General features: G+C 37.2%; 1 long non-coding RNA gene and 1 pseudogene across 2 annotated transcripts in view; one reads left to right on the top strand and one right to left on the bottom strand.

Moving 5' to 3' along the window:
• LOC306644016 overlaps positions 1-27199 on the top strand; it is a 374928-nt gene that overhangs the window by 97163 nt on the left and 250566 nt on the right. The window lies entirely within an intron of this gene.
• LOC306643416 (programmed cell death protein 5-like) lies at positions 20211-20769 on the bottom strand (annotated as a pseudogene). Its single transcript has one exon. The product of its transcript is annotated as a programmed cell death protein 5-like (transcript).

Below are 27199 nucleotides of genomic sequence, written 5' to 3'. Positions count from 1 at the left end.
TTTTGGCAGAATGATGGGAGAGACAATTAAGCTCAGGTATGAAGGAAGAAAAAGAACCAGCTCGGCTGCCTCTGAAAACCATTCCAGGCACACTTCTGAATAGCACTTCTGAAAGTTCTGGGGCAGAAGCCATTAGTCCTATCTTGAAGAACCCAAAGTGGAGTTGAAACTTGATGAGTAGGGTGGAGGCTGGAAAAGAGGTGATCATGGGGAAGTAGGCCCTGGACACATCTGGAGAGGTTGGAATACTATATGATTTCTGGTTTGTTTCTCAAAGGTCTGATGCCTCTTGTCCAGAGAATAATAGAGCCAGGACCGAATTCAGGATTATAGTTAGAAGATGGCTGTAGTAGTCTACATGGTACAGGGTATATAGCTGGATCATTGACTGTGTGCATCTGTTGCTTGTGATTTTTAGTTGTCAAATCATGCAGGGAATTCAAATTACCACCATGGAAATAATGAACTTATACACACTTATATACACTATGCATCTAAAATAAATATTATAAACACATATTTTATGTCTTTATAAAAGATGAAATGCCTTAAAGTGAAAAGTATGTAATGTAATTTACCATGTACTCAGTTTAAGATTATTATTTAGCCTGTTAAGAATATTTATTTTCATATGTCAAACTTTTTAAAAAATCATTTCCAGGAAGAAAAAGAATATTTATTTTATCCCTTTAAACCTTTATTTCCATTCAGAGTAACCTTACTTGTTTTCCTTATGTAAGTGAAAAGCGACATTAATAGGCATATCTGTGAGATTTTAAAATGTAGTAGGGATAACGGTTATTGAAATGAATGTCAGGTAGGCCTGGGTGGAAGTGGCCCAGGTAGAAGTACCTTAGCTATATTCTGCTCAGGCAGTGTGATACTATTGAAATTTCACATCTCTCTGGGGGTTTTTCTCCAATAAGCTTCCTGGCTTAGAAACTCATGATGTGAATTTTTGATAGCAAAATTAGAAAACAAAATGCCTTTCTCTTTAAAAATAAATTTTGAATTCAAAAAGTGATCTGGCTAGACACTTGTATAAGCTGACTTTACATTCATGGCAAATGAGTATAACGTAGACAAGAAGTTTCACCTGATTCCTCATTAATATGATTATGTCCAGAGTTGGTGATGAGGTGGGACAGGTTCTGAACCTGCCTATTCTAACTAATTTATTCCACAATGAGAACCAAGTCAAGTGTATCCACAGGAGAGCTAGCCATGCCACCTAGGAAATGTGCATACTTGTCCTGAAATAGCCCCTTACCTTAGGAATGGGACAAAATATCCAAAGTCAAGTTATTCAACCTGGAGCTGACTTTCCCCCAGCCCCTCCCTCCTTTGTCCAGGGCTAATGCAGACAAATGCTCTAATCCTCCCATCCCCAGGCTGGCAGTTTGCCAGCTGTGCGGACATTAGCTCCTCATTAGCACCTTGTCATCTGCCCACAAATCCACATCCCAGAACAAAAGTAAAGTGGCCAGTCCCATTTGAAGCTTTGACCATTGAAAAGAAGGAATGTCAGTCCTTGGGTTTGCTTAGGATTTTATGAGTTAGGAGTAAAAGACAAATTCATATGTTATTTAGATGTAAGAGATTAGTGGGCATGCTGGTCATCGGATTATTTAATCACGTAAGACATCTTAGTATACTTTTTATAAATTGAGATTCCAAAACTTGCCTCTTCTTTCCAAATCAATTGGAGAAAGTCTTTTCTTTTTTTCTGTAGAATATTTTCTTTATTGATTTTTATTATTATTAATAAGAACATTACAAAATTGCAGAGTAATACAAAAGAGAGGTGTTCTGAGAGGTCATTCTGAGATGCACTGAGCAAGCAGAGGAGTTTAGGTGGATCTAAAATTCTCTACAATGTTGAACAAGTGAAGCCTATAAACAAAAAATTCTCATTAACACCTGCCACTTTTTTTAGTTGTTCATAGATCCTGTTTCAGTCATTCTGTGATTGCAAAATGTGTATATCTGTGAACATGTGCATCAGTAAGAGCTTTGCAGATAATATCCCCGAATCTGTGTTTGTGGTCATTTCAGCCATTTGAGCCATCAATTTTGGTCACCACGTAAACTAATCCTTTGGATCAATGCACAGCTAGCTGAAAAAGGATTGAGAATGCTGAATGAAGTGTCTTGCATTTGATTTTATCCCCACATGTAGAAATAGCTGAGTAACATTTCTTTTATTTGTGTAGACATGTTTTTACCCTCTTCCACACCCTGGCACTAGCAGAACTCAGCCATTGATGGAGTTGGTACAAGTTTAAGATGTCAAAGGATTTCTACCTTTGTCTGGCATACACCTTACTAGCTGATGCTTTAAATGGCTACTTTGGTCTGTGTCTATTGGTTAAGGCCTTGGATGTATCTTCAAAAGAAATAGAACGTTTCTGCTGATTTAAAAGAAAAAAACCCTTTAGGACCTCACATTTTCACCTTTGCTTCGATCCACTCAAGGTATGAGAATTAAATGATACAGGGCAGGAAAAATATTTTTCCTTCTTCCTATCTTAGTTTCTTTAGCTGTAACAACAACAACAACAACAACATGGATTAATAGGAGAAAACCATACTAATTTATTTAATGTAAATTTTATGTGAGTTTTCATAAGGAAATGGAGATCCAAAGAAATAGTCAGGAACCTTAGTGTTTATGGTTTAAACAAGAGTGGACAGTCCTGGAGAGATGCAATTGACGGAGGGGGGGATGGTCTAATAATAAATTAGAAGGGAACTGAGCAATACGTATTTATTCAGTGTTCTCTGTGACTCTGTGTCTTCAATGACAAGGATTCTCCTTTCCTCTGGGTATAGGGAGGGCACCTCTCACATAAGGGTCATATGACCTGCTTCAGGAAAGGTCAGAAGATCCTTCCTAGCTTTCATGACCTGCTGCAGGGAAAAGGGCAGGGGAAGGTCAGAGAAACTTTCATACACAGGCTGTTTCTCAATTTCTCCTGCTTAAAATATTCAATATGTCAAGGTGTCATATTTTCGAGTAGCATGTCTTGAATACCATCAATGACTAAGAAAGTAATGGTTAATTGCTATGTTTTGCAATTTGCACTTCACTTCAGTTTCCACTTCAGTTCAAATTTCTGTACCACCAAGTTAAGTTTTAGTGCTGATCTACTTCAGTACTTGAATCTTAACCAATCTGTACCTTCATATCCAGTCATACAAATTTATTCTATAAGAAATGAAATAGTGATGAGATTGGATAGTGTCCCAAAACAGCCTACTTTGTTGAAATGGATGTATTAAACCTGTACTGTGCAGAAGATAAGCTCATACCTTCCAGATCACCAATAGATTTTAGGGTGTGTATAATATATTCACCTGAAATATGGAGTGTCCAGGATGGGAAGATGCCATGTTTTACACTTGAAAAAGTATTATTTACATCCTAAAAATGTTCACACTGGGAAAACAACTATCAGTTGAGAAGTTTTAATTACTTTCTAGAAGCCAAAGGCTACTTCTGATCACTTCTTAAAATCACTTCTGGCTCTATGTTAAGCCATATGTTCCACAGCACTTATTTAAATTTTAATATTTTCCTCTGAGTGTGTGTTTAGAGAGGGGTCCTGTGTTGGCACCTGCCCTATCCTATCCCTCTGACCACTTCGTTGTGGATGTTTTTATGCTGACACATATAAATCCAAGCCAATGGCTCTTCGAGTCTCTAACTGCAGGGCCATCCAGGATCCTTTTGGACGTGGTCTCCATTAGTGTCTGTTCCAAGTTATGTTTTTTATAACATATTTTTCAAAAATTAATTAAAGAAATTAATATGATGTATGAGTTCTATTGAAGAAGTTATGTTTATGCAGTTACCAAGAGCATCCAAACAAAATCTGGTCCTCAGGCTTACTGTAATGTTTTTCAAAAAGTACAGCCCCTTCAGTATCATACTTGAAAAGAATATTAGGGCTTGGTTATCTACTTTCTGTTCAAATATATATATTGACAAGGAAACTAAGATATATAGCATTCACAATTTGAGCTTTCAAATTCAGAAGTATGGTTATCACAGACATACTTCATAACTCAGCAATGCATAAAAAGTATTTAAATAATAGATCGAGATGACAGATGTCATAAACATATATGAAATGGATATAGTCATACCTGGCAAGTTTTGAGATGTGGTTTCAATCACAGCATTTTTCGTTGATTTTTATATATGATCTTAGGCAATTTTAAATTAAGGCAAGCGTCACCTTTAATTTATTGTCAGGTGGAAAGCACACTTATTTTGTACTCTAAGGATTTATTCAACTTAACTCTGTAATTGCTAGCAATATACAAACTCATTATATCACAATTTAGTGTATTTGATGCCAGCTGTTATGGAGTTAATGGCAAAGTCGAAAGGAATGACATAAAGCACACTCTCATGTTTAGTGCAACCATCTAATATTACTGTTAAAAATCTCCAGTCGACCCGGGAGTTCACTTGAGTATTGTTTCTTACCATTGTCAGTGTGAAAAAAATAAGATTTTTTCCCCCCACCAAACATTGCATTTGATAATTGGTTAAACACTAAACTTTTGCCTGTCTTGTATGAAAAACCTTTCATACATATTTTCTTATTCTGAAAGTTATTTTTGGCAAAGCTGCAATTTCAGAAACTGTTTTCTTTTCATTGAAATGAGGTTTGAGAGGTGTCTGTGTAAAAAAAAAAAAATAAGAAGCAAATATGTTTTTAATTGGGTTACGTGTCACTCAGTATTTTCCCTTCCTGTATATAAGTGAATATTTCCGACTTACTTACAGAGCCTGTGGTTCTTAGGGGAACAAAACCAAGCTAAAAGCAGCATAACACCCAATATGAATTCAATAGCAAAATTCAGAAATTAAAGAAAAAAGATTTTCCTGCATTATAAGGAATTGCATATAAAGAAGGTTGTATATACGGTGGTGTATACCGTTCATAACTATGATTACTAATCTTATTTTCACAATTTTGATACAACAGATCAGTGTTCTTTGTAGTTTTGCATCCCTATGTAAAGCCATTGATATGTTTGTTACCTGTGATGTGCTTGTAAAATCGTGGTTACAAAATTTTCTTGGTTTGAATTATGTAACTTTTTTTGCTAAATATATTATTTCTGAAATACACGAAATATGCAGTGCTTGATATATTTCTTAAAATTGAACAGATGCTAAAATAGGAAACAAGAAACGATTTCTATTTGTGGGAACACTTAAACTAGTTCTCACCCTCTCCTGAAGTGATTACATTGGAACCAATAATGTTTACACGTTTTGTGAATTTGTATATTTAACTTGGGGAAAAAACTCACTCTTCTTCAATGTGTGACAGGTAAAAAGAGAAAAATGCATTTCCAGGAAACAATCCACTAGTAATTTAGTCCATCTATTTTCAGTACTTAACTTTTGTATTTTTTTCCTTAAGTTCACTACGATATGACATTTCATTATTAGATTTAAAAAAAATAGTCACTCACTAGATATTAAAGGATGCAATTGGTTTCAGTTCAGGCAGGTTTTAACTGCGTTTTAATTAGCTTAAAACATATGCTTCCATTTATCGTATTACGTGGAGTACATCCTATCCCATTTAGCTGAGTATTGAGGACTATTGTACAATATTGTGCTCAGGCTAAAACAATGAAATACTAATTGGATCCAGTAAAATAACTGTAACATTTCCGATTCCTATTAGGCAGGTTACGTAAATTAGGCTAATATAAAATGGTGCTTAATAGAATTGCAAATATGGTGTGATGATACATTCAGACAGGAAAGACAGTGAAAGGGGATTTTGGAGGAAATCAAATACATTTGCATTACAATAAAACATTTCCTGCTGTGAGGGCTCTTGCAATGCTGGAAAAAGCACCACTCCGCCACCACTCCCTCTTATTTACATAGGAATGCCATCCCAACCTCTTCCAGTTCCTATGAACAGTTGTCTGTCAGTAACAGAGAATAATGTGCAGTTTTAAGTCTGTTGATGAATATAGTCCTTTTATTATTTCGTCGGGCATCACATCTGAGATCTTTATATTGCAATGAGGGAATGTTTTCCTTTATATACAGAATGTCTTTTTTTGATGAGAATGTGCTGTCTGAGGCTTTAAAAACTGACTGCAATCATTGGATTGGATTGATATTTCCTATTTGAGCTACAAAATGTCTCGCATTTATTTCCTTCTTTTCTTTTAAATTATTAGTCACGGGGCTGGATATTTGGGACATTTGTGTATACTTTAATCATCCTGAAATAGATTAGAAAGGAAAGTCAGGATATCTTCTCCCTTCTATGTCTGGGCCCCCTTGGACTTTCTGGTAAGCTTGCATAACAGTACTGTCTAATATTTTTAATGAAGAAATTTAAGAAACTGACACCAAGGTGCAGAAGGGTAGAGTGATCCTTTTTCTAAAATCCTTTCAAGGCAACACTAATTTTGTCTTTGTTCATTAGCAGAACCCATGGCGAGTTTGCTTCTGTATTTTTGACAAATCCAGAGCACTTTCTGGGCTGAAAGGTGTTTCGGGGGAGGAGATTTTTGAAGCTGTCCCTCAAAGGAAAAGTTGCCCAATGAAGTGGGGAAGGGACTACATTTTTCCCTTGCAAATACACTGATAAAAGAGCTTTCTGCTGAACTCACAAGCACCCTTGAACCTTTCAGTTTGCTCCCAGCGCTCAGATCGCAGTGTTTCTGTGAAATGGCAGAGAGAGAAGACCATTCTGGGGCCTAGCATGCAAATGAGCAAGCCACGTAAAGGAAAAGAAAATTTAAATCCCATCTATTGTATTCTAAGCAGGTTGCTAGCAAGCTTTTGTGGAGCTGGTATAAAAATGAATCTCATCTCCTTCCTGGCATGAAAACTAAAAACATACTTTATTTCCTCAGCAGCAATTTTTATGCAGTTTTATCTTCAAAAAAGGGTTTTGTTTTTCCTAGGAGTTTAGTGTAACATTTTCATTCATGATACAAATTATTTTATCTGCGTCTGTGCCTCTGATTTAGACCTTAATCTCCCGGAGATCTTTAGTTGTGGAATTTGTCACTTTATTTATATTCACAGGTAGTCCTCCCCCTCTTTTCAAAAGTGTTGGAATTAATACTGTTTGCTCAAAGGAACAGTGATTTTTAAAAGGCACTACATCGTATGGGGCATACTTTCCTGGTGAAGCAAAGCAAGGGGAAATCCTCTAGATTCAAATTCCCTTCTCTTTCAACTGTGAAGAAAAGGATTTTCATCTAGATGTAAAAGATGGTAATTGTACAATAAAGGAAGGCTTCTGGCCAGTAGAAATGTGCTTGGGGGACCTGAAATGAAGGGCACCAGGGGCAAAAGAGCTGGTCACCAGGCCCAGAAGGCCAGACTTAGGAGATGCATGACTACCCACGCAAAGCAGAACTGTCCTCCAGCCACGTAGGTAACCTGTCTGGCTGGGCCCCCCATTGTATTGATCAGGAAGAATTAAACTGATTGATTTGTTTCAGCCTCCTTTCATACAGGGAGAGTGTGGGAACCTGTACATATGTTTGCTTCTCTCCTGCTTTCTCTCTCCTTTCCTTTTTCCCTGTCACCTTTTTAAAAATCCTGGTACAACATAATTTCGTATCAGACAAAGGAACTAACCATACTGTTCAAAGAAGGTTTCTGTTCTTTTTAAGTTGTAAGTAACTTTAAAATCTTTTCAATATTGAAAATAATGATTGACTCGAGAATTATTGGAAGTTGCAAAATGAGTACATAGAGGTCCCTTGTACTCTTTACCTAGTTTCTTGCATTGGTAACATATGACTTAATCCTAATATGGTGTCAAACCCTGCAAACAGAAACTGACCATCGATGGACCTTCACTAGTTTTACGGGTATCCATTTGTATTTGTGTGTGCGTGGTTTCAAGCAAGTTCATCATATAACTTTTTTTTTTTTTAGTCACAGATTTGTGAAAAAAAATTGTGATGATATTTTATGAAATCTCTCATTAGTTCAACACTGAGTGATAGTAAAAGCAAATATTTGTTATTTTGCTGTTGTTTGTTTTTAATAAAATGGACTCTTCACAGATTGACATAACGAACATAAAATGTTTAGGTGCAAAAGTGGTACTAAATTTGCTAGATGTAATTATAACCAAGGTAAAAGCCCAGGTAGTTAATTAATATAATTAGATTTTTATCACAACTCAGACATTAATTTTTAATTATACTTAGAATTATAGTTTTTAACCTTTCACACACACATGTGCACACTCATAGATGTAAACTTGCTGTAACCCTACTTTTATCTCATTGATCACTAATAGTTTTGGTGTGCACACACATATAAATAACTACACACTCCAATTACACAGATTTATAGAGTACAAAAGTCTTAGATCAGGGTCAACAAACTCTTTCTGTATAGGACCAGATAGTAAATACTTTAAGCTTTGCGAACTATACAGTCTCTGTTTTAACTCCTCATCTCTGCCTTTGAAGCAAGAAGGCAGGCAGACAATACATAAATGAGCGTGACTGTGTTCCAATAAAACTTTATTTATGGTCACAGATTCGAATTTCATATAATTTTCTTGTGTCACAAAATATTATTTTCCTTCTGATTTTTATTTCAACCATTTAAAAAGATAAAAAACTAGTCTTGATTAAAAACAGTCTGTGGGCTGGATTTGGCCAGTAAGCTGTAATTTTCTGACCCCTCGACCACATAATACCCAGAATTTCGGGTCATGCTTTCATTGATGTGTGTGTGTACAAAAGTTTTCTCCATTCTACACTAATCTTATTGTCACTAGAGAAAGCACAGACAAATTGTATGGGAGAAGCAGTCTGCTAACATGAGAGAGGTTCTTAATGCAACAATACAGGACAGTATATCATTACTTCCTCTTCATCATCCTCCTCTTTTTTTTTTTTTTTTTGGTTTGTCGTTTAACATTGCATTAAAGGGAACAACTCAAGTTTCTAATTTTTTTCCTATTTTCTTGTCATGGATATATTAGCAGTACATGATGCATACTAATTATAAAGTTGGCTGTAACAAGAGTTCCTCTTGTGAATCCATTTAAGAACTGATTGTTTACTATCTTTTTCTGTAAGTATAAAATTTTAATTATGCCACTGACAGGAACTGTGCGTGATACAGTGCTCTACATTTATCACTGGGAGAGGGCCAGTTGCAGAGCTGTTTGACTTTGGAGAAATCCTGATGCGTTTGCAATGTTGAGCAGCAGGTGCCACATTATTATGTACAGAAAAGCAATTAGGAAGCATATTGGATGAATGGGGAGTGCATTAATATTAGCAAGTACATTTGTCAGTGGTTTTGATGCGAGTCTTTTTCTTTCCTTTATGCAACATTAAGATTGTGGCTCTCATAAATTCTCCCCTTAAATTGCCATCTGTTCCCTTGTCAGGCAGTAGTGAGGTAGAGAAAAGTTTTCTTGACAAAATGAAAGGAATTTCTTTTATTTAAAGTAGAAGCAAAAGGGCCTATAGAAAGTTGCAGAATTGTAGGTTGTGCGGTTGGGCTTTGCCTGTGTTAAGTAATTACCTTTGAATGTAACATTAACGGTGGAACCCTTTGATTTTTACAAGTTGCTATTTTTTTCCCAGTCATTTCATGTATTTTAAAATTCAACAGGAAAGAGTTATAATTAGATTAATGCAATGACAACCAGCAATTGACCACTTGGATTAAGAAGTTTGAGAAAGGAAATGCTGTTTTTTTTTCTTGTGGTGCATCTTTTCCATTTTTCTGACCCCACTGTTTCCCATCCTGAAAGAATTTAAGAATATCACCCTTCTTTAACTCTAGACTCTTTCTGAAATAAATACCACTCAATAAAAGCAATTGAAAGAAATTCTGGGCCCACATCCTATATTGACTGGATATTATCTTCATGACAAATTGATATATACTTACTATTAAATTTTCCAAAATCTTCATTAACTGAAAAGCACAATAAATATGTGATTTTGGTTAATTGAGCTTACTGGTTAATTGAAAGGTAATATAATTCCTTTAATTCCAACCATCTTAATTGAAATGTTTTTTCTTGAAAATATTCATTTACTTTTTAACTTTAGCTGTATAGATTATCATTAAATTTATGCTTTTATGTACTTCCTCATTGTTGCTTATCTCAGGCATTTTCAAAAACGCCTTAGAAAGAAGGGACGAATTGGGCTAAATTCATACCTAATGTAGAACATAACTTTATTTTCAAAATGGATAATGTTGTCAACTTTTTCTTCTTTTTTCAAAAATCAGTATGTTTTCAGTGTGAGTCATTAATTATAGGCCCTGAAAAGGTGGAGTGTTCTTGGGTAATATAGGCTCATAGCTGAGGTACCTATAATGAATGACAGATTAATAAGAGAAAAGCACACAGAGTTACCTAAAACAAGTTATACATGACATGGGAGACTTGGTAAGGAAAGGAACACAAAAGAAAGTTTCCTGTGTATTTTTATGGTAGATTTGATGAAGAGTGACAGTCATGGAAAAATGTGGTAGGATACATGGAAACTCAGCCAGGACTCCGTTCAGGTTCCTCACTGTGGCCTTTCATTTTCAGAGAGAGAAGGTGCCTCTTTCCTTCAGGGATAAAGAGGTCACCTTTCCCATGAGGATCTTATTCAAAGAATGTCAGAAAACCCTTCCTGGCTTCCTCACCTGCTTCAGGGAGAAAAACAGTGAGTGGGTATCTGAGGGACCTTCCTGCTTCTGTTGCTTTCAGCATGTCAGGGTGGCATAATATTTTGGGGCAGTGTGTCCTGAACCCATGGAAAACATGACTTTTCCACTCAGGTCAAGTGTTGTTGTGCAACCTGGCCCCTTTGTGGGTGCCTGTGGCTACAATTAAGTGAGAGAAGCTGAAAAAGAGAACAAGTTTGAGTGAGGTCTTCCAGTTCCCTTTCCTTTCTCTTCCCAGGATGAGTAAGGTCAAGAGGACTGACTAATAACACTTTGCTACCCAAGCTCACATGAAATTCATTAATAATGAATGATGTTTATTCACAGCAAGACTGGGCGATCTATCAGTTGGTCAGCTTGATATGTGCAGGTGACTCTTGCTACAAGCTGAAGTTTAAGGACAGGTTTTTGTTGGTGAGCAAGTCCTGAGAGCCAGTGGATTTATCTTGGCCTTCAGCTAGCTTCCTAAAGTTCTGATAGCCTTTTGGATTGTCTCCATCCTTGGAACCCAGGTGTTTAAGTATCCTCTAATTTGGGCAAGGCTAAAGACACCTTATAAATTCTTAATTTGGGAATCCATCTTTGTCTCTTCAGTTTTAGCTCAGTTAACAATATCCACATTCCTTAGAAACTTGGGTACTCCTAAATTTCTATAGACATACATTAATAATCTCTTAGGTGATTTATATTCATAGATGGTTAAGGTCATTATTAGATATCATTTCTCAGCCTTTCAGAGGTAATCTTAGAGCCACATTCTGGAATATCTATATACCTCCCTATCTTGTTCAAAGTGCCAGTGTGAAAAAGGACCATCTGGGTCCTTTTAAAGTCTAATCTGAGTGTGATTGCACTATGGGGTGCCACTCTCACACTAGATAGCTAGTGGGGCCCCATAAACAAAACCAAAAATTAAGTGAAATAGGGCCATTCGCCAGGTAATTCAGGGAAGCAAACCATAGCAAAAACGGATGAAGATATCTTATTGTTGGCAATGAACTTTCACACCCTTTATCTCAGTAACTTCTTTTAACAACCCAATCAAGTAGGCATTGTAGTTACTGAAATGAAGAGACTGACCCTCTGCCAGGTTTCCAGAGTCATTCTATAGGAAGGGGCAAATGAGGACCTACCAATTCTGCATCTGGTACTTTTTCCTACCTCCTAGCCCTCTTCAAAGCTTTGTACATTTTGCACAAGGCAGTTTTTAACTCTAGTTAATCCATTAGCAGATCTCAGTTTCATTGGATATTTGATCAAACCTCCAATTTGCTTGGTCAGGTTAAGTGGATCCTAACCTCTCTCACTGACTTCCTGTCCAGATGCCTTTGAGTTTTTTTGTTTAAACCAGATTAATCGAAAGAGATCATGGTGGGTGAAAAAGAACACTGGACTAGGAGTTAGGAGAGCTACTTATACAGGAGTTTAATGGGTAATTTTGAGCTAATCGTTCCATCAAACTAGGTTTTATCTGTAAAATGAGGGAATTGGATTTGATATTTTTGAGCCCTTTTCTGGGTTGGGATTTTATGTCTGTCTCATATGTCTCAGAAAGTCCCTGAACTGCTTGCTGTCCCTAGAGCTCAGTCCTCTGTTCCTCTGTGTGGATGACTCTGGGTCCCTGAGCTCCAGTCCCAGTGGGGAAGTGCACCAGCTGTGTGACCAAGCACGAGCAGCTTGCACCTCTGAGATTCTCCCCCCGTTTACACTATGAGGATGACAGTCTTTAGTCTGCTGGCTTCACAGGGTTGTATGAGGATCAAATGAGGTAATAGTTGTGAAAACATTTTATAAACTGTATAAACAATATAGTCCATGAACTTGAGTGAGCAGTTGCTGTCTAACTCATTTCTTCATAGCACCTGTTCTTCCCTCTTCCATCCTGGTCACTGGTCTTCTCTTGAAAGCTAGAGGCAAGGGTTCAAGGGCACATAATCTGAACTGGATAAATCAGAGCAAAGTTCTCTGTGGGTTAGACCTGTAGGAGTCCAGTTATTCCCCAAGCCTCACTCATTCCTGACACTAAAGAAAGGTCTATGGGAAGATATGTATATATTTAAGCCTCTAAAAGAAGGGAAAAAACACTACTATCTCTTAAATTCTGGGAATAAAAAGAAACGTTTTAAAACATGAATGCCAGGCAGCCTGGCTTCTACTGGTGGCAAGAGAAAATGCCCCCTGAGCTTTATAATTGGATGTCTGTCACTGCCTTCCAGCCATCCAGGCAGGCAAATTCAAACCTATTTTCTGTCTCTCACTAAAGAAGGATCTGATGCCAAGCTTATAACCCTTCTTGGCATATCTTTTGGATCCTTTCTTGGGTTTCTTAATTATTTATTTATTATTATGAAGCCATCACTTTGAATCTGGGCATGAGTACAAAATGAAAAGGAAAAAATGTGGAAAAAAAGAAAAAAAAGCCAAAAAATAGAACCATGAAAGTCAGCTGGATTAGTCCACTTCATCACTATAACAAAACACCTGAGATAATTCACGTATAAAAAGATAAAGGTTTATTTTGGCTTAAGGTTTTGGAAGTTCTAGTCCACATCATTTAGTTGACTCTGGCTCCATTGATCTGCACCTGTGGTGAGGCAGCATATTATGGATGAGTACATGGCAGAGCAAAACTGCTCTCCTTATTAGCTAGGAAGCAAAAGGTCCCACAGTCTCCTTCAAGGGCCTGCCTCCCCATTACCTAACATCTTCCCCTGAGGCCTATCTTCTAAAGGTTCCACCATCACCAGAAGAGGTCTGAGGAGTTCCTGGAGAGGGGGACCTTGACTCAGAACAAGTCCAGGCCATGGCATATGACAGAAGATGATCTCATCCCATGACAATCAGAGACACAGATGGAGATTTATTTAGGAAAGCAGATGCACATTCAAGGAAGAATGAGAACTATCTCAAGGGAGAGACTGGGCTAAGCAAGAAATACACATTCAAGGAAGAAAGTAGCCATCTTAGCAGCAAAAGATGCTTTTGGGATTCTCAGGCTCTTCTTTTAAAGGGAAACTGGTGAGGGGTGGTCATGGGAAGGCATGTGGGGACATCAGTCTGGTTTACAGTAGTCTGGTCATTCTCAGATCCTTAGGTTGACATGGTCTCCTTTATCTGATCAAAGGTGCTGTAAAGTCCCTTAAATTATGGGTTTCTTAAAAGATCCTACCTCTCTTTGCATAATTTATTTATTGGTGGGCTAGTTAACAGTGCATAAGGTGATTTTTATAAGTGGCCAAATTTGTGGTGACTTTATGATTTATAGATTTCCCAGAACTTTAGGTGCGCTAGCCCTGGAAGAAAGACTGGCTTAGAGGGGGGATAGGGGTTATAAGCCTGGAAAGGTAATCAGAACCTCAGATTAAAATTATACTTCCTTGTCCTTCCCTTTTGTTTATTTTCTACCTATATTTTATTTCTTCTACTTCATCACTACCTCTCAATAATGCCACCCTGACCAAATCTTTAACAAATGGACCTTTGGGGTACCTTTGTCCAAACCCTAGCATTAACCAATTAAAGTAGCTTCCAGAAAGTTCTCCCTGCATCTCCTCACTGTCCTCCTCCCCTACTTTCTCTTCTCCACTGAGTACCCTGCCTATCTCCATTATCACCCATCCACATTCAGATCTCTTTTCTTCTCAGTCCTTAGTGACCTGGTTCATTGAATTTAATCTTGGTAGAACTCCTTGAGCTCCTTTTGTCAAAACTCAACTATTCTTTAAGTATTTATTATGCAAATCATATTTTAGAGTATTAATATTTCATATTTATTTGTTTTGAATTGATTTTATATTTATGTGAGTCCTATATATGGATTCATTTTTATGTTTGTCCCAGTCCTGTAAATCAGGGACGGTGACCTAGGTTTGTTTTGTCCTTCTGGTAGAGGAGAGCATTTATTTGTAGCTTCTCAAAGCACTTCCCAGAAGGCATATTTGAAATGAGCAAGAGAAATAATACCTTTGATACACAGATTTCATGTAACTGTCAGAAGTTCCCTAAGGAATTATTAATTCACTTCCATGCATTTTATTGAGAACTGCAATATTTATTAAAACAGTTTCACCACCATTTGCCCAGTATTGTGTTGGTTACTGGGAAAAGGAAAGAAATAGGAAAGAAAGAACCTGTCTTCTAGAGGGGTTTTACAGTGTGGTGAGACAAATCTTGATATATACATGTGGAAGATGATAGCCTCAGGAATTCAGGGATAATCACCAGATCAGTTCACCAGACTCAATGGTGGAAGCTTCATGGAAAAGGGAGGATGTGAATAGGTCCTTAAAGGATAGAAGTAATTTGAAAGGAGTAGCAGTGGGAAGGGCACCGTGAGGGGAGGATGTGATTGACAGGAAGGAGCATGGTATGATTTGAAAGGCACTAAATGGGACATCCTGAGTGATGAACGTGACTAGCAAGGCTAAGATTGTTAAATATTGGAGGCCACAGACAAAAGAGGAATCCTGAAGTGTTGAAACAGGAGCATGATGGAACAAGTGTGTGTTTTAAGAAAGTTGTATGTTGGCAAATAGTACACAGATAGGTCAAAGAGAGTAAATGTCAAATCAGTGTAGTTCATCAAATTCAGATAAATCCAGGATTATTTTATACTTTTTTCTTTCTTTCTTCTTTTTTTTTTTTCCCCAACAACTCAGAGCCCTTTGTTTATGTTATCTTGTATATGACACAGAATAATCCAGACAGGTAAATAGGGCATGACATGTTATCCCATTCCTTGTGTATAGAGATCATAGACTTGGAAATGTTAAATGTCTTGCTCAAAAGTAGACAGTGGAGAAGTGGAAGAGTTGCCTTGAATATGGGCATGTGGTTTCATAACTGGGGCATGATGTGTTCCCGTCAACCAGGAGAAATGTTACACTCTTTGATCATTGGGATGATCTCAAGGAATGGAAACATGTACATTTTATTCCTGAAATAAGTTCATTCCAGTTAAACGGACCTTGGTGTTACACCTCCCAGTCAGGGGCTCTGCTTGTTGACCATTTTCTTAGGATCCAAGCAGATATTTCCTAATATCCTTTTCAAGACTTTATCTATTGACCAAGTGTGAATTCTTCTCAATTCTTTTAAAGACCTCTGTTCTTTATAACCTAATATGTTGTTGTTTTTTATGCTGGGCCTGATTCTTAAGTATTTTAGCAAAGGATAAACTCAAACTTTTAGGAATATTGACTATGAATTTTTTTTTTTTAGAAAACTTCTTAAAATTGAATCTTATCATTTCTTCAGTCAGAATAATGCACAGATACTAAGTGTATAACTCAATATTCACAAGCTTAAGCATACCCCAAATGGGAAACTAAGTATAAAGAATATCGTAGGCGCCCTCCTCATGACTAGATGGCTGACAACTTATTAAAATGCTTATTCTTTTCTTACTTTTTAAAACTTTTTATAGTAGAAATAGTTCTATAAAATAGTTAAAATATACTTTCTGCAACATTCAATTTGATATTTGAAAATATCATTTTTATATTTTTGTACACGTATCTTAATACCCTGAGAAGAGTTAGAATTCTTCTATTGCTTTAATGTTAGTGTTTGCTACCCATACTTTAAACTCACTATATAAATATTTATTGATTAAAGTCTCCAGTATTATAAAGAATACTGTCTTTCTTAGATAACCTGGAATAATTTTGGTACTGCTAAATTTCAATTTTCAATTCTTTCTCTACTTTGACAGTTACAATTTGATTTTCAGGGTTTCAACACCTTAGACATTTTTCACCCCCATCCCCGTCTTTCTTCCAGACACAGTCTATAGGCTTTATGGTCATTATTACTAGAGTGTTCAGGTTCAGTTTGCTTACTAGAATTGTCATCTGTGCTAATCGCAGTAAAGGGAATTGGTTTCTATATTCTGTGCCCCCCAATTTAAAGTTTTTTTAATTATTTATTCATGTATTTGTGGTGCTGAGAATCAAACCTAGTGCCTCACACATGCCAGGCAAGTGCTCTACCACTGAGCCACAACCCCAACACCCTGCTCCCCAATTTAACATTTATATGTTAATACAAGTTCAGTGTATGATTTTCTCTATTTAAAGTATATGAATTAAGGCCCAGTTATAATTCCTAGGTATCAGCAACACAAAGCTTGCTGTTACTTTCACAGAACTTATTGAGTTTGGTAAGTTCTTTGTACTGTGAAATGTTACAAAACAAATTATTGTTGTAAAACAAATCTTACGAACCTACAAGAGTTTTTTCTTTATATTTTCTCTTGCTATTAAAATTTATATATATGTAAATATCATTGTTCTGTTGGTTGTGACATGGTTCTGGGTCCTGCCCTAGAAGATAAAGAAAAGTTGATTTTCCCTGGAAAGTTTTAAGAATTGTGTCTGCTGAAATAAACTGACAATAGATCAATAGGAGCAAAGACATGCAGATTTATTAACATGTACATGTATGTGGGAGCCACACAGAATGTGAAATTCAAAGATAGGGTAGATGGTTTAAGACTCAAATATCGTCTTCACAGGGAGAAGAGAATTGGGGGCCATAGGCACTCTTATAGAGGGAGGAAATGAATTTTAGGGTACAGGATGTGCCAGAAGAACAGAGATGACCTGGAGCAAATTTCTCCTGGGCTCTAGGTGTGGTGTTTAGCCTTTAATCTCTTCCCTGTGAAACAAGTTCAGTCTTCCTCCATTAATGACATTTCAATAGGAAGGTGTACCTGTTTGGTAAATCTGGTCTTCAGGTAGCTGAAGGAACTTCAGAGAAAGCCTTTCTCTCCATATGCTCCCAGGGGCTCTTGGTTTGAAGTTCAATGCCACATATTTTGGGGTACCATTTCCTGAACCCCTCAAAACACCTATAACTCGGAATCATAGTTCTTGTGTAACTTACTTTAAAAAGAAAAAATTAAAAAAAATCTTTACTCAGGTGTCTTAATTCTTACATCACTTCCTTTTTGCCATGTTTTCCCCAGATTCCTTCCTGACCTTGACTACTATGTTTTCACTGAGTATGATTTGCCACCTGTGAACTTACCTTCTTCCCTAATTATGATTAACCACTATACAGACTTGGCATCAGGAATCTGGGAACTTCTTCCTGCAACATTCATTTCTAGAACTTTTTTTTTTTTTCCCCAGCTTATGCAAGTGGCCCTACACTAATTCTTTTCTGACTTATGTTACTCACTGCAAGATAAACATACTCAAATGAAGGACTCCTTGTAATATAGTTCACATCTTCTCTCTGAGTTAAGGAAGGAATACTCCCCAAAAAGGGAGAGAGGAAGGTTCTTTCCATGCCACCTCTCCCACATTCTTTCCAGAGAGGACCAAAAGAGATTTCAGGGACTGTAACAACTAAATTTTGCTTGTGAGGGGTAAATAGTCCATTATCAGGAAAAGACCATTAAATATTCAAGAATGTAGATAAATCCAGAGTTCATTGCCTCAAACTTTACTTTTATCAAGGAATCAGTTATCATCAGGGCCTCCTCCATTACTTTTACGAAGGACATCAGTTAGGTACCAGGGCTTCCTTATTTCTCCCTTCCTCTTTTCTTCCTAGCGTCTAGGTCTTTTGTTTTTTGTTTGTTTGTTTTCTAACGTTTCTGCTTCTCTCTAGAGTTTTGTTTCTCAATCAGTATGGTCCATACAATTTTCTTTCGAACATACAGCTGTGCTGAATGGCAGCAGCAGGCCCTTGAGCTGTTAGGTTTTGCATGTTATCTGCATCCTTTCGGGAGAGCCAGCATATACCTTGCTTCTGCTCATTTGTGCAAATGAGTTTCTGTCTCTGTCTCTCTCTCTCTCCCTCAAGCACATGTCCTTTTCCCAAGAAAGGGACAATGCAAAGGAAGGAGAGAAGAGGCAAGTGAGAAAGGACAAGGAAGCCCCATCCTGTTGCCTAAGCATTCTTAGTCTCTCTTTGAAAAGGCTCAGAAACTGCTTGTGCAGATGGTAGAGGACAGAGGAAGCCTTTCTACTTCTGGTTGTTTCTGTTCTTGCAGGGAAGTAGAGTGGGTGCTATCAGGGGATGTGCTTGTGCTGCTGTATAGAGGGAAGGCAGCTGCTTGCTGTCAACTCTTGGCTTGAGCAGTTGCCTCCTACAGGTCTGGAGGTACCTGGGAAGTCCTTCCTAGACCTGATGATGCTGTCTTCTCTTGACACACACGTTTGTGAAGGTGGAAACAATCCAGGTCTTCCCTTGGGAATGCAGGAAAGGTGACATTTGGCACTTTATGTAAAAAGTCATGGTTCTATCCTGCCGATGTTCTCCATAGGATGTGCCTTCCCTAGGGTAAGGCTCTTTCCACCAATTCTTTATCCACACTACAGAAACTATCTGTGCAGGGAGCTTATGACAGTTAGTATGCCTCAGCACAGCCACTCTGTATGGAGCTTCGGGGCCCTTTTCCTTACAGCCAGTGAAAGCAGCACTCCAGGTTTGTGCACAAGTGATTCACCCCCAATGTATTAAAGGAATATATGTTGTAACCCTGTTGTAATAGCTACAGTCTGATTTAGCTCTGCTGGGAAGTGTGACCAGTACCTGGTATTTATGAGATGATGTCAGTCACATGTGCTCTTTTTCAAGATACTTCTGTTAGATGATAGTTCATAAGTTTTACCTTTGTCCTGAACATATAAAAGTATAAAGTGTGATAATGTTTGTTTTCCAATGCATGTTCTTCATTCAAGTTTTAGAAATTTTTTTTGGTTAAATAAAATTATTATGTAACATTTAGGATTAAGTAATAATGTCTCATCCTTGATCTAATTTTAAGATAGTTACTCTAAGTTGGGCATGATGCTACATTCCTGTGATTCCAGCTACTTGGGAGGTGGAGGCAGAAGGATAGCAACTTTGAGGCCACTCTCCCTTAACTTGGTGAGATCCTGTCTCAAAATAAATTAATAAATAGTAATAAATAAGTAAATAAATAGTGTTGGAGATGTGGCTCAGTGGTAGAGTGCCCCTAGGTTCGATTCCCAGTACCACAAAATAAACAAACAAAAACAATGAGAAGATAGTTATTCAAAAGATATGACTTATTCTGTATCTAAAAACAAAAAGAGAAGTACTACATTTTGTTATAGCACTGGTTAGTCACATGGTAATACTCTTTTATCCCAGGGTTGGCTAGGGGTGGAGACTGGCCTGCATTGCCAGAGGGTACATGTGGCATATCTACTCAGGAAGGTAGAGGACACATGAACAAAAAGACTTGTGGATGGGGTTGGGGATATAGCTCAGTTGCTAGAGCGCTTGCCTTGCATATGCAAGGCCCTGGGTTCAATCCCCAGCAAAAAAAAAAAAAAATGGTCCAGACTTGCTTAGTGTGTTTTGGGGATTGAGAACCTGAACCCCCAGCATATTCACTCACAGGCTCCAAGCTCTGGCTGAGTTCTGGAGTCATCTTTTTACCTTCTCTCTTCTTCAAGTTTGTCTTTAATGGTTTCTTCTTCTTCTTCTTCTTCTTCTTCTTCTTCTTCTTCTTTTTTTTTTTTTTTTGAATAACAAGTTTATTTTTTTAAAGGCATATAGACAGTAAACAAAGTAAACATTTAAACGGATCTTAACTTCTGTACTAGAATTGTTCCATTAAGGTCCAGTCTCTAAACATTTTTAGTTCAGTAATCGTCATCTTCATCAGAGTCCATTCCTTTTCTTCTGTTGATTTTATTGTTTTCTTTTCTGTTCTTTGGCTTACTTTTTCAAGAATTTCTATTAAGCCTTGTTCTGATACCTTCCCGCTGAGTTGTCCATCTCTTGCCATCTGTATAAGGTAATTTTCTACTGCTTTAGTTTTTTCGGGCTTTACAAGTGCTAAATTACTTAACCTGGCCCTAGCTGACTGATCCAGAACTTGGGCCAAAATACTGTTTCTCATTTCTGCTTCCCTGTGCTTTGCTTCTTGTGCTGCATCGCCAGGATCCCCGGGCTTCGCCTGCAGCTCGGCCAGCCTCTGCTTCCTCAGCGTCTCCAGCCCCTCCTCGGCCATGCTGCGGCCGGCGGGGGTCGAGCAGCCGCCGCGCTCTCGGGCCCTCTCCGAGGGGTCTCGTGCCCACGCCTAATGGTTTCTTCTTTAGAATAGTTTTCATAAAAACATTTCTGGCAAGAAAGAGGCTAGAAAAGGACAAGGATGTGCCCTCAATCAAAATATTTCCTCCTGCCCCAGCTTCTTCCACATCTTATTTGGTTTCTGATTGTGATAAAATACCAGAGTTACATTAATCAATTAATGAAGTTTTAAAACTAATGTTTAGAAAACTGCTATTGCAATATTTTTATTTTTATTATTAATCACTATGTACATGTATGATTACACGAATGGTATGAATCTACATCATATACAACCATAGAAACGAAATGATGTACCCCATTTGTGTACAATGAATCAAATGCAGTCTGTAAAAAATTTAAAGCTAAATAATAAAAAAAAGAAATCCCTAAAGAAAAAAAAAAAATAAGAATTGTACAGAGGAATGGGGTACCATGTGATGTTTTGATATATGTATACATTGCATAATGTTTAAATCAGGTGAAACATATTTCCTCAAACATTTATTATTTCTTTATAGTTAAAAACTTTAAGAGTAGTTGTAGGTTACCAGCGAAGTTGAGAATCTCTCAAAGATATCCCTTATACAGCTTAGCCCCACACATGTATAACCTTCTCCATTATCAACATCTCCCATGAGAGATGCACACTGGTAATAATTGATGTACCTACACTGACAGTTTTTTTTAAAAGTAACTTATTATAATGATCTTTGATTTCAGTTGCCTGTAGAGTCCCCTATTTGATATCACCCATACTGGTATCATGATGGATTCTAATTTCAAACACCTCTCCCTGTGTTTGCCCTTTGGAAAGGGCGTGCCCACTGACCTGAGCACCAGTGACTCACTTGTGTATTGGCTTACTCTGTCTACACTGGCAAATCAGTCCAATTGTATGATGGTGCTTATTTGCCTAATGGAAATATTTTAAAACAAAAGAAGAAATTAAACATGGGTTGAGATTAGCTTTAACTTGAATAGTTAGTGATCAGGTTATTGATCCTTAGAATCAAATATTAGGAACTTTCAGTGTCCCTGATACTGGGATGATGGAGGCAAAGAAGACATTTCTACCATCATGTTGTGTAGAGTCGAGAGGGGGAAGTGGGCTGATAAAGAGTTGATGATAACCATGTGCATTAAAATGGGTACTAGATACCCAGGGGCTTTGGAGAGTCCTGGAGAGAGGGCTCTAACCCTGCCAGATTGAGGTGGAGGGATGGGTAAGGAAGATTTCCTGTAGGGGTTGACTTAGTTTAATAAAAAGGGGTGAATTTTGACAAGAGCTGAATGCACTGGGGTGGAGGGAGAAGAAAGAATGGTGCTTTGGGCAGAGGTACAGCATTAGCAAAGCTTTGGAGTCTGGGAAGAGCAATGTACATGTGGACAGGACATCAAGCAGTTTAACATGGCTCAAGGATAAAGCAGAGAAAGGGGGAGGTGAGACAGGAGGGCAGATAATTAGGCAGGGGTATTATCTGTCCTGATAGGAACTTTGGACCTTTTCCTGTAGCTGATGGGGTGCCAGTAAAGTTTAAAAGGGACATGACAGAGTTCTTCCTTTAATCGGACCATAACTTCAATTCCTTCTTGCTTTGAAAAGCTGCTGGGTATTTGTCAACCCAATGGTGTTGGAGGTGTTTTTCCTCTGACGAGTGGACAAGCCAAATTCTTCAGAGAGATGCTGCCTGACCCATATGGCCCACTGACAGTTTGACAGTTGACAGCTTTTAGTCAGACTAGACTCACTTAAGCTGCTTACCCATCCTGAGGCAAGCACGCGGCCAGAGCCCGGACTTCACATCATTCTGGCTGTCTTAATTGGGCACTAATTAAATGTTTTGGCTGGAAACCTCTCCTTGCCATGGCTGAATGGACTCATTTGAGGCCAATATTTCAGGGAAACATCTTGTTAGGCTGATCTGATTCCCTGTTTAAAAAGAAAATGCACATATTCAGTTTGTTCCTTTCTATTTTAGGCTGAGAATTTATCTATTATATTTTTCTCTTTGCGGAAAAGAAAAAAACTAAAAATGTGAAAGGATATTTGTGTATGTACATATGCATATGAATATGTTTGTGTTCATATATATATATATATATATATATACCTTCTATGTTCACATGTGTATGTCTTCCTATATGCACACCCACATACACACACATGCATGCCAAACTCAGGATAGGAGCCAATGGAAGAAGACATAGCTCTGTACTCAGGAAGCTAAAAGTGACCTCTCAATTTTATTTAATATTTACTTTAAACCCCTAATTAATCTATTTGGGATTTAATTCTTGTATTGTGACAAAGTTCCAAGAAAAAAGAAATTAGAATTTTACTATATTTCACTGTGAAGGTTAGAAATGAGGGTGACTCATCTCTAATCCCAGAGAACTTACAGAAGGAAGGATGGATGGAACGAAATCTATGTTCCATCTTTACTTAGCTATTGCATGCTGAGAGATATTTCTCCAGCCATCCAGAGGCAGGGTAGATAGGCAAGTGTTTGGGGCTCAGAGGGCTGCTCTGTGGTCTCTATCACAAAGGGTGCAGAGAATGTCTGCAGTGCCAATGAGATGAGGGTGTTGCAGGTACACTGGGGGAGAGGACAGGGTGCCCCATCCTTCTGCAACTTCAGGGTGTTGGTTATATAGCCAGTGAACACATTGGAGGTTCTACCATGAGTATGGAATAATAGTTACTATTTATTCAGCAATTCCTACACTTTCTGAAACTACACCTCTTATGAATTTTGCTTTTCTGGTAGAATAAACTTAGTAATATAATAATTTTTTTCTAAAACAATGATGGTAGTATTATAGTATATAAGGTCTAACATGAAAATTGAGATTCTGGGAGGTTGAAACAAATTGCTTAAGTATATTTATTTTTATTTTTATTATTAGTTATCAATGGACCTTTTTTATTCATTTTATATGTGCTGCTGAGAATCGAACCCAGTGCCTCACACATGCTGAGTAAATGCTCTACCACTGAGCTACAACCCCAGCCCTCAAGTATAATTTTCTACAAAGAAATTGAATGAGATAATAGGGGTTGAAGGTGATTTCTTCCCTGGAAAAGGAAAAATAAGACATACTCCAGTTCATGTGTCTTCAAGTCTTTCAATTATCTTAATGTGTTTTAATATATATTATGCCTGATAAGTATAGGTTTAGAAGACAAAACCTCATCAATGAGCTATTCTTGAGTACATTTGCATTTGGTTCCTAAGGAGTAACTTGTTCATGATCAACAATTATAAAAGCAGAGCACAGTGAAAGACTAGTCTATCTGAACTAGAGCTTCAAACTCTCTTTGATTTGTGTGCCTCTGTAGGTCTTAAGGACACATTAAAGTGTTTGCTGAACTTTCTGATATTCACTTGTTTAGTGAGAAGTGTTTCCTTCTTGTTTTGCTACAACCTTCCCCCTCCATATCCACTCCACTCCTCTTTCTTTCTTTCTTTCTTTCTTTCTTTCTTTCTTTCTTTTTTTTTTTTTTCCTGAGCAATGATTCTGTGTGTTCTTTTCCTATTTAAAATTTAAAGAGTTACATTTGGGAGAGGAACAATGTAGGGGAAGGAAACCCTGGAGTGTGTCTGATGTGATCGGTCTCCTCTCTGCCACCATTTTTCCTCCTGCTGAGGGAGCGCTCAGTGATAATGCCTGATACCTGACGGAATCAAGCCTGACACGGGTTCCAGCTGTGAGCATGTGATCAGTTTTTATGTTTGATTTTTGCACACAAGTATACTACTGCAAACACGTCCACAAACTACTTCATAAATGCTTAAGGGGTGAATTGCTATTGAGTGCATCAAACATTAAACAAACACTGAGTAATTGCCTTAAAAAAAAAAAAAAAGCCTACATTTATTTTAGAAAGCCATGTGTCTGTTTAAACCCAGAAATTTTTTTAAAAAATCAAATTTAATGGTCAGGTATATCCAGATAACCGATTCTCAATGAATTTACTTTCGAGCTAATTTTAGTCTGAGACGGGTTGTCCAAATAGAAAAGAGATTGTTATTCCTTGTCCTTTACCATCATGATTAAATATGGTTGTAATTATACAATGGGTTGGTTCATTTGTGAGAAACATTAACTAATCTGTTCTCTATTATGTCATCTTAAAGTGGAATCTCATAAGCTGTAATTTTTAAATCCTGATTTTTTTTCTGGAAGCAGCATATTTCACATATATGATCTTGGATTTAGTGACATATTTTGGCAATATTATAATCTTAAATGTCAGAGTATTCTATTTTAGTGTCATTCCTATTATAGAAAAAAAATATTTTATTTTTAATTTCTCAGTATCCTTAAAAGGCTATCTATCCTTCAATCCAGTTAGTCTGAATTAAAAAAAAAAAATAAGATTAAAACAAAAACAAATGATTAAAAAACTTGCTGTTATTTCAAAACCCAACAGCTGTCATTTATGAGATCTGTGCTGTACTGTGATGTTTGTGTTAAATGCCAAAACTTATCCTAAACTTCTTCCAGGCTCATTCATCAGTATAGAAAAGGAGGAGGCCGGGGTCCTGGAGGAATAGTGTAGGAGACAAAAAAGAAAAGATATTTTTAGCAGTAAGATGTTTTAATTATTGGCTGTGGTTTAGTGGTTTAGAGATTGGAGGAGAGGCACATAGTTTATGAATAAATGAGAAGAACCCACACTCATATTAAAAAAGGAAAAAGAATTCTGCTTCCATGCAGAGTTCTCTGTTTTCTGTCTCTCACTGCTTGTCTTTCAGCAAGCACAGACCAGGACAGGAGGCCATCCCTAGTCTCAGGCTGGTTTATCCAGTGTAGTACTATACACAAGCGACAGGAATATTACATTTGGTGAGAGTCAAGATTTCAAGTTTTCCAACAAAAGTAGAGGAATGAAATAAAATTCACTTTTTGCTTTGACTTTTTAAGGGGTGGTTGAAGTGAATCTGTGCATATAAAAAAAAAAAAAAAAAATGGAGAAATGATGGTGATCCTTCCCGAATGGAGTGACAACATGTTTATTTGTCTTAACCTTCAACTGAACATTTCCAGTGATCATTTCTTTTCGTTTCTTGTAGAAATCTGTAATTTCCTGATTCTTCTGTTGTTTGACAGGGTTTTTAACTGTGTCTTTACTGTGGGTGACAGTATGAAATCACTGTGGATGTTCAGTCTTCCTATTTAGGGCAAATCATTACAATTCCCAAGAAGATAGATAAATGAAGGAGAGAAATGGCAGTTAGTCATTAAGACCTCTGCAAAGAGGAAGAACAAACAAACAAAGTTCCTACTGGCCAGCATTGCTTTTATAGAGTTTCCTCATCTGTGTGCTGGCGACGAACAATGCTAGTCCTTCATAAAAATGTCGAATATATGAATCTGGGGGTTGGGGTGGCTTTCAGCTTGTTTTTGAATTTTTATGACCCAGTAACTATTCCCTCTCTTTCTCTCTGTCTCTCTCTCTTTCTACACACACACACACACACACACACACACGCACATGCACTCACGTATATACACAAATATATATATATACACATATGTGAATATATATGCAAAATGTACATTTTTAAATTTAAATTTTTCTTTTCTTTTATTTATCTTTACATGGTGCTGAGAATTGAACCCAGTGTCTCACATAAGCTAGGCAAGCACTCTACCACTGAGCAACAATCCCAGCCCTTTGCCTGTTTAGTATTTATGTTGAGCATTTATATGAACTACATGTTAAATATAGTAGTATCTCATTATCCACAGTTTTATCTGTGATCAAGTATAGTTTCTAAATATTCAATGGAAAATTCCAGAAATAAACATTAAGTTTTAAATTGTACTTCATTCTGAATACTGCAATGAAATTTCACACCATCATGCTCTAGTCCAACTCTGTCTCACCTGAGACATGTCATCCCTTTGTCCAGTATATCCACATTGTATGCACTACCCACCCATTAGTCATTCAGTTGCAGTCATTGTTATCAGATCTATTGTCTGGGTATTGTAGTATTTGTCTTCAAGAAACTTATTTTACTTAATAATGGCTCCAAAGTGTGAAAGTAGACATATTGGCAATTTGAATATGCAAATATAAAAAGAGAATATAAAAGTCCTTCATTTTAAGTGAAAAGGTGAAAGTTCTTAATAAGGGGGGAAAAGTCATGCTTAAATTGTTAAGTTCTATAGTAATTTATTTGCATTAATTTCTTAGTGTGATTATAAATTAAACTTCATCATAGGTATGTATATATAGGAAAAAGCACAATATATGTAGGGCTTAGGACTATCCACAGTGTCATACAGCGACTGGGAGTCTTGGACTGTCTTTTCCATGCATGGGGGCGGGGGCTACTGCACGTTGTTCAATATTTGTCAAGTACATATTTGTATAAGATTTCTCCATCCATCTATCCATCCATGTGCATCCTTGCA

The sequence above is a fragment of the Sciurus vulgaris genome (assembly GCF_902686455.1).
Source record: "Sciurus vulgaris genome assembly, chromosome: 14".
In the NCBI taxonomy this organism is placed as follows: Eukaryota; Metazoa; Chordata; class Mammalia; order Rodentia; family Sciuridae; genus Sciurus; species Sciurus vulgaris.
The sequence above is the reverse complement of the archived record's forward strand: the minus strand, read 5'-3'. Positions and strand labels throughout refer to the sequence as shown.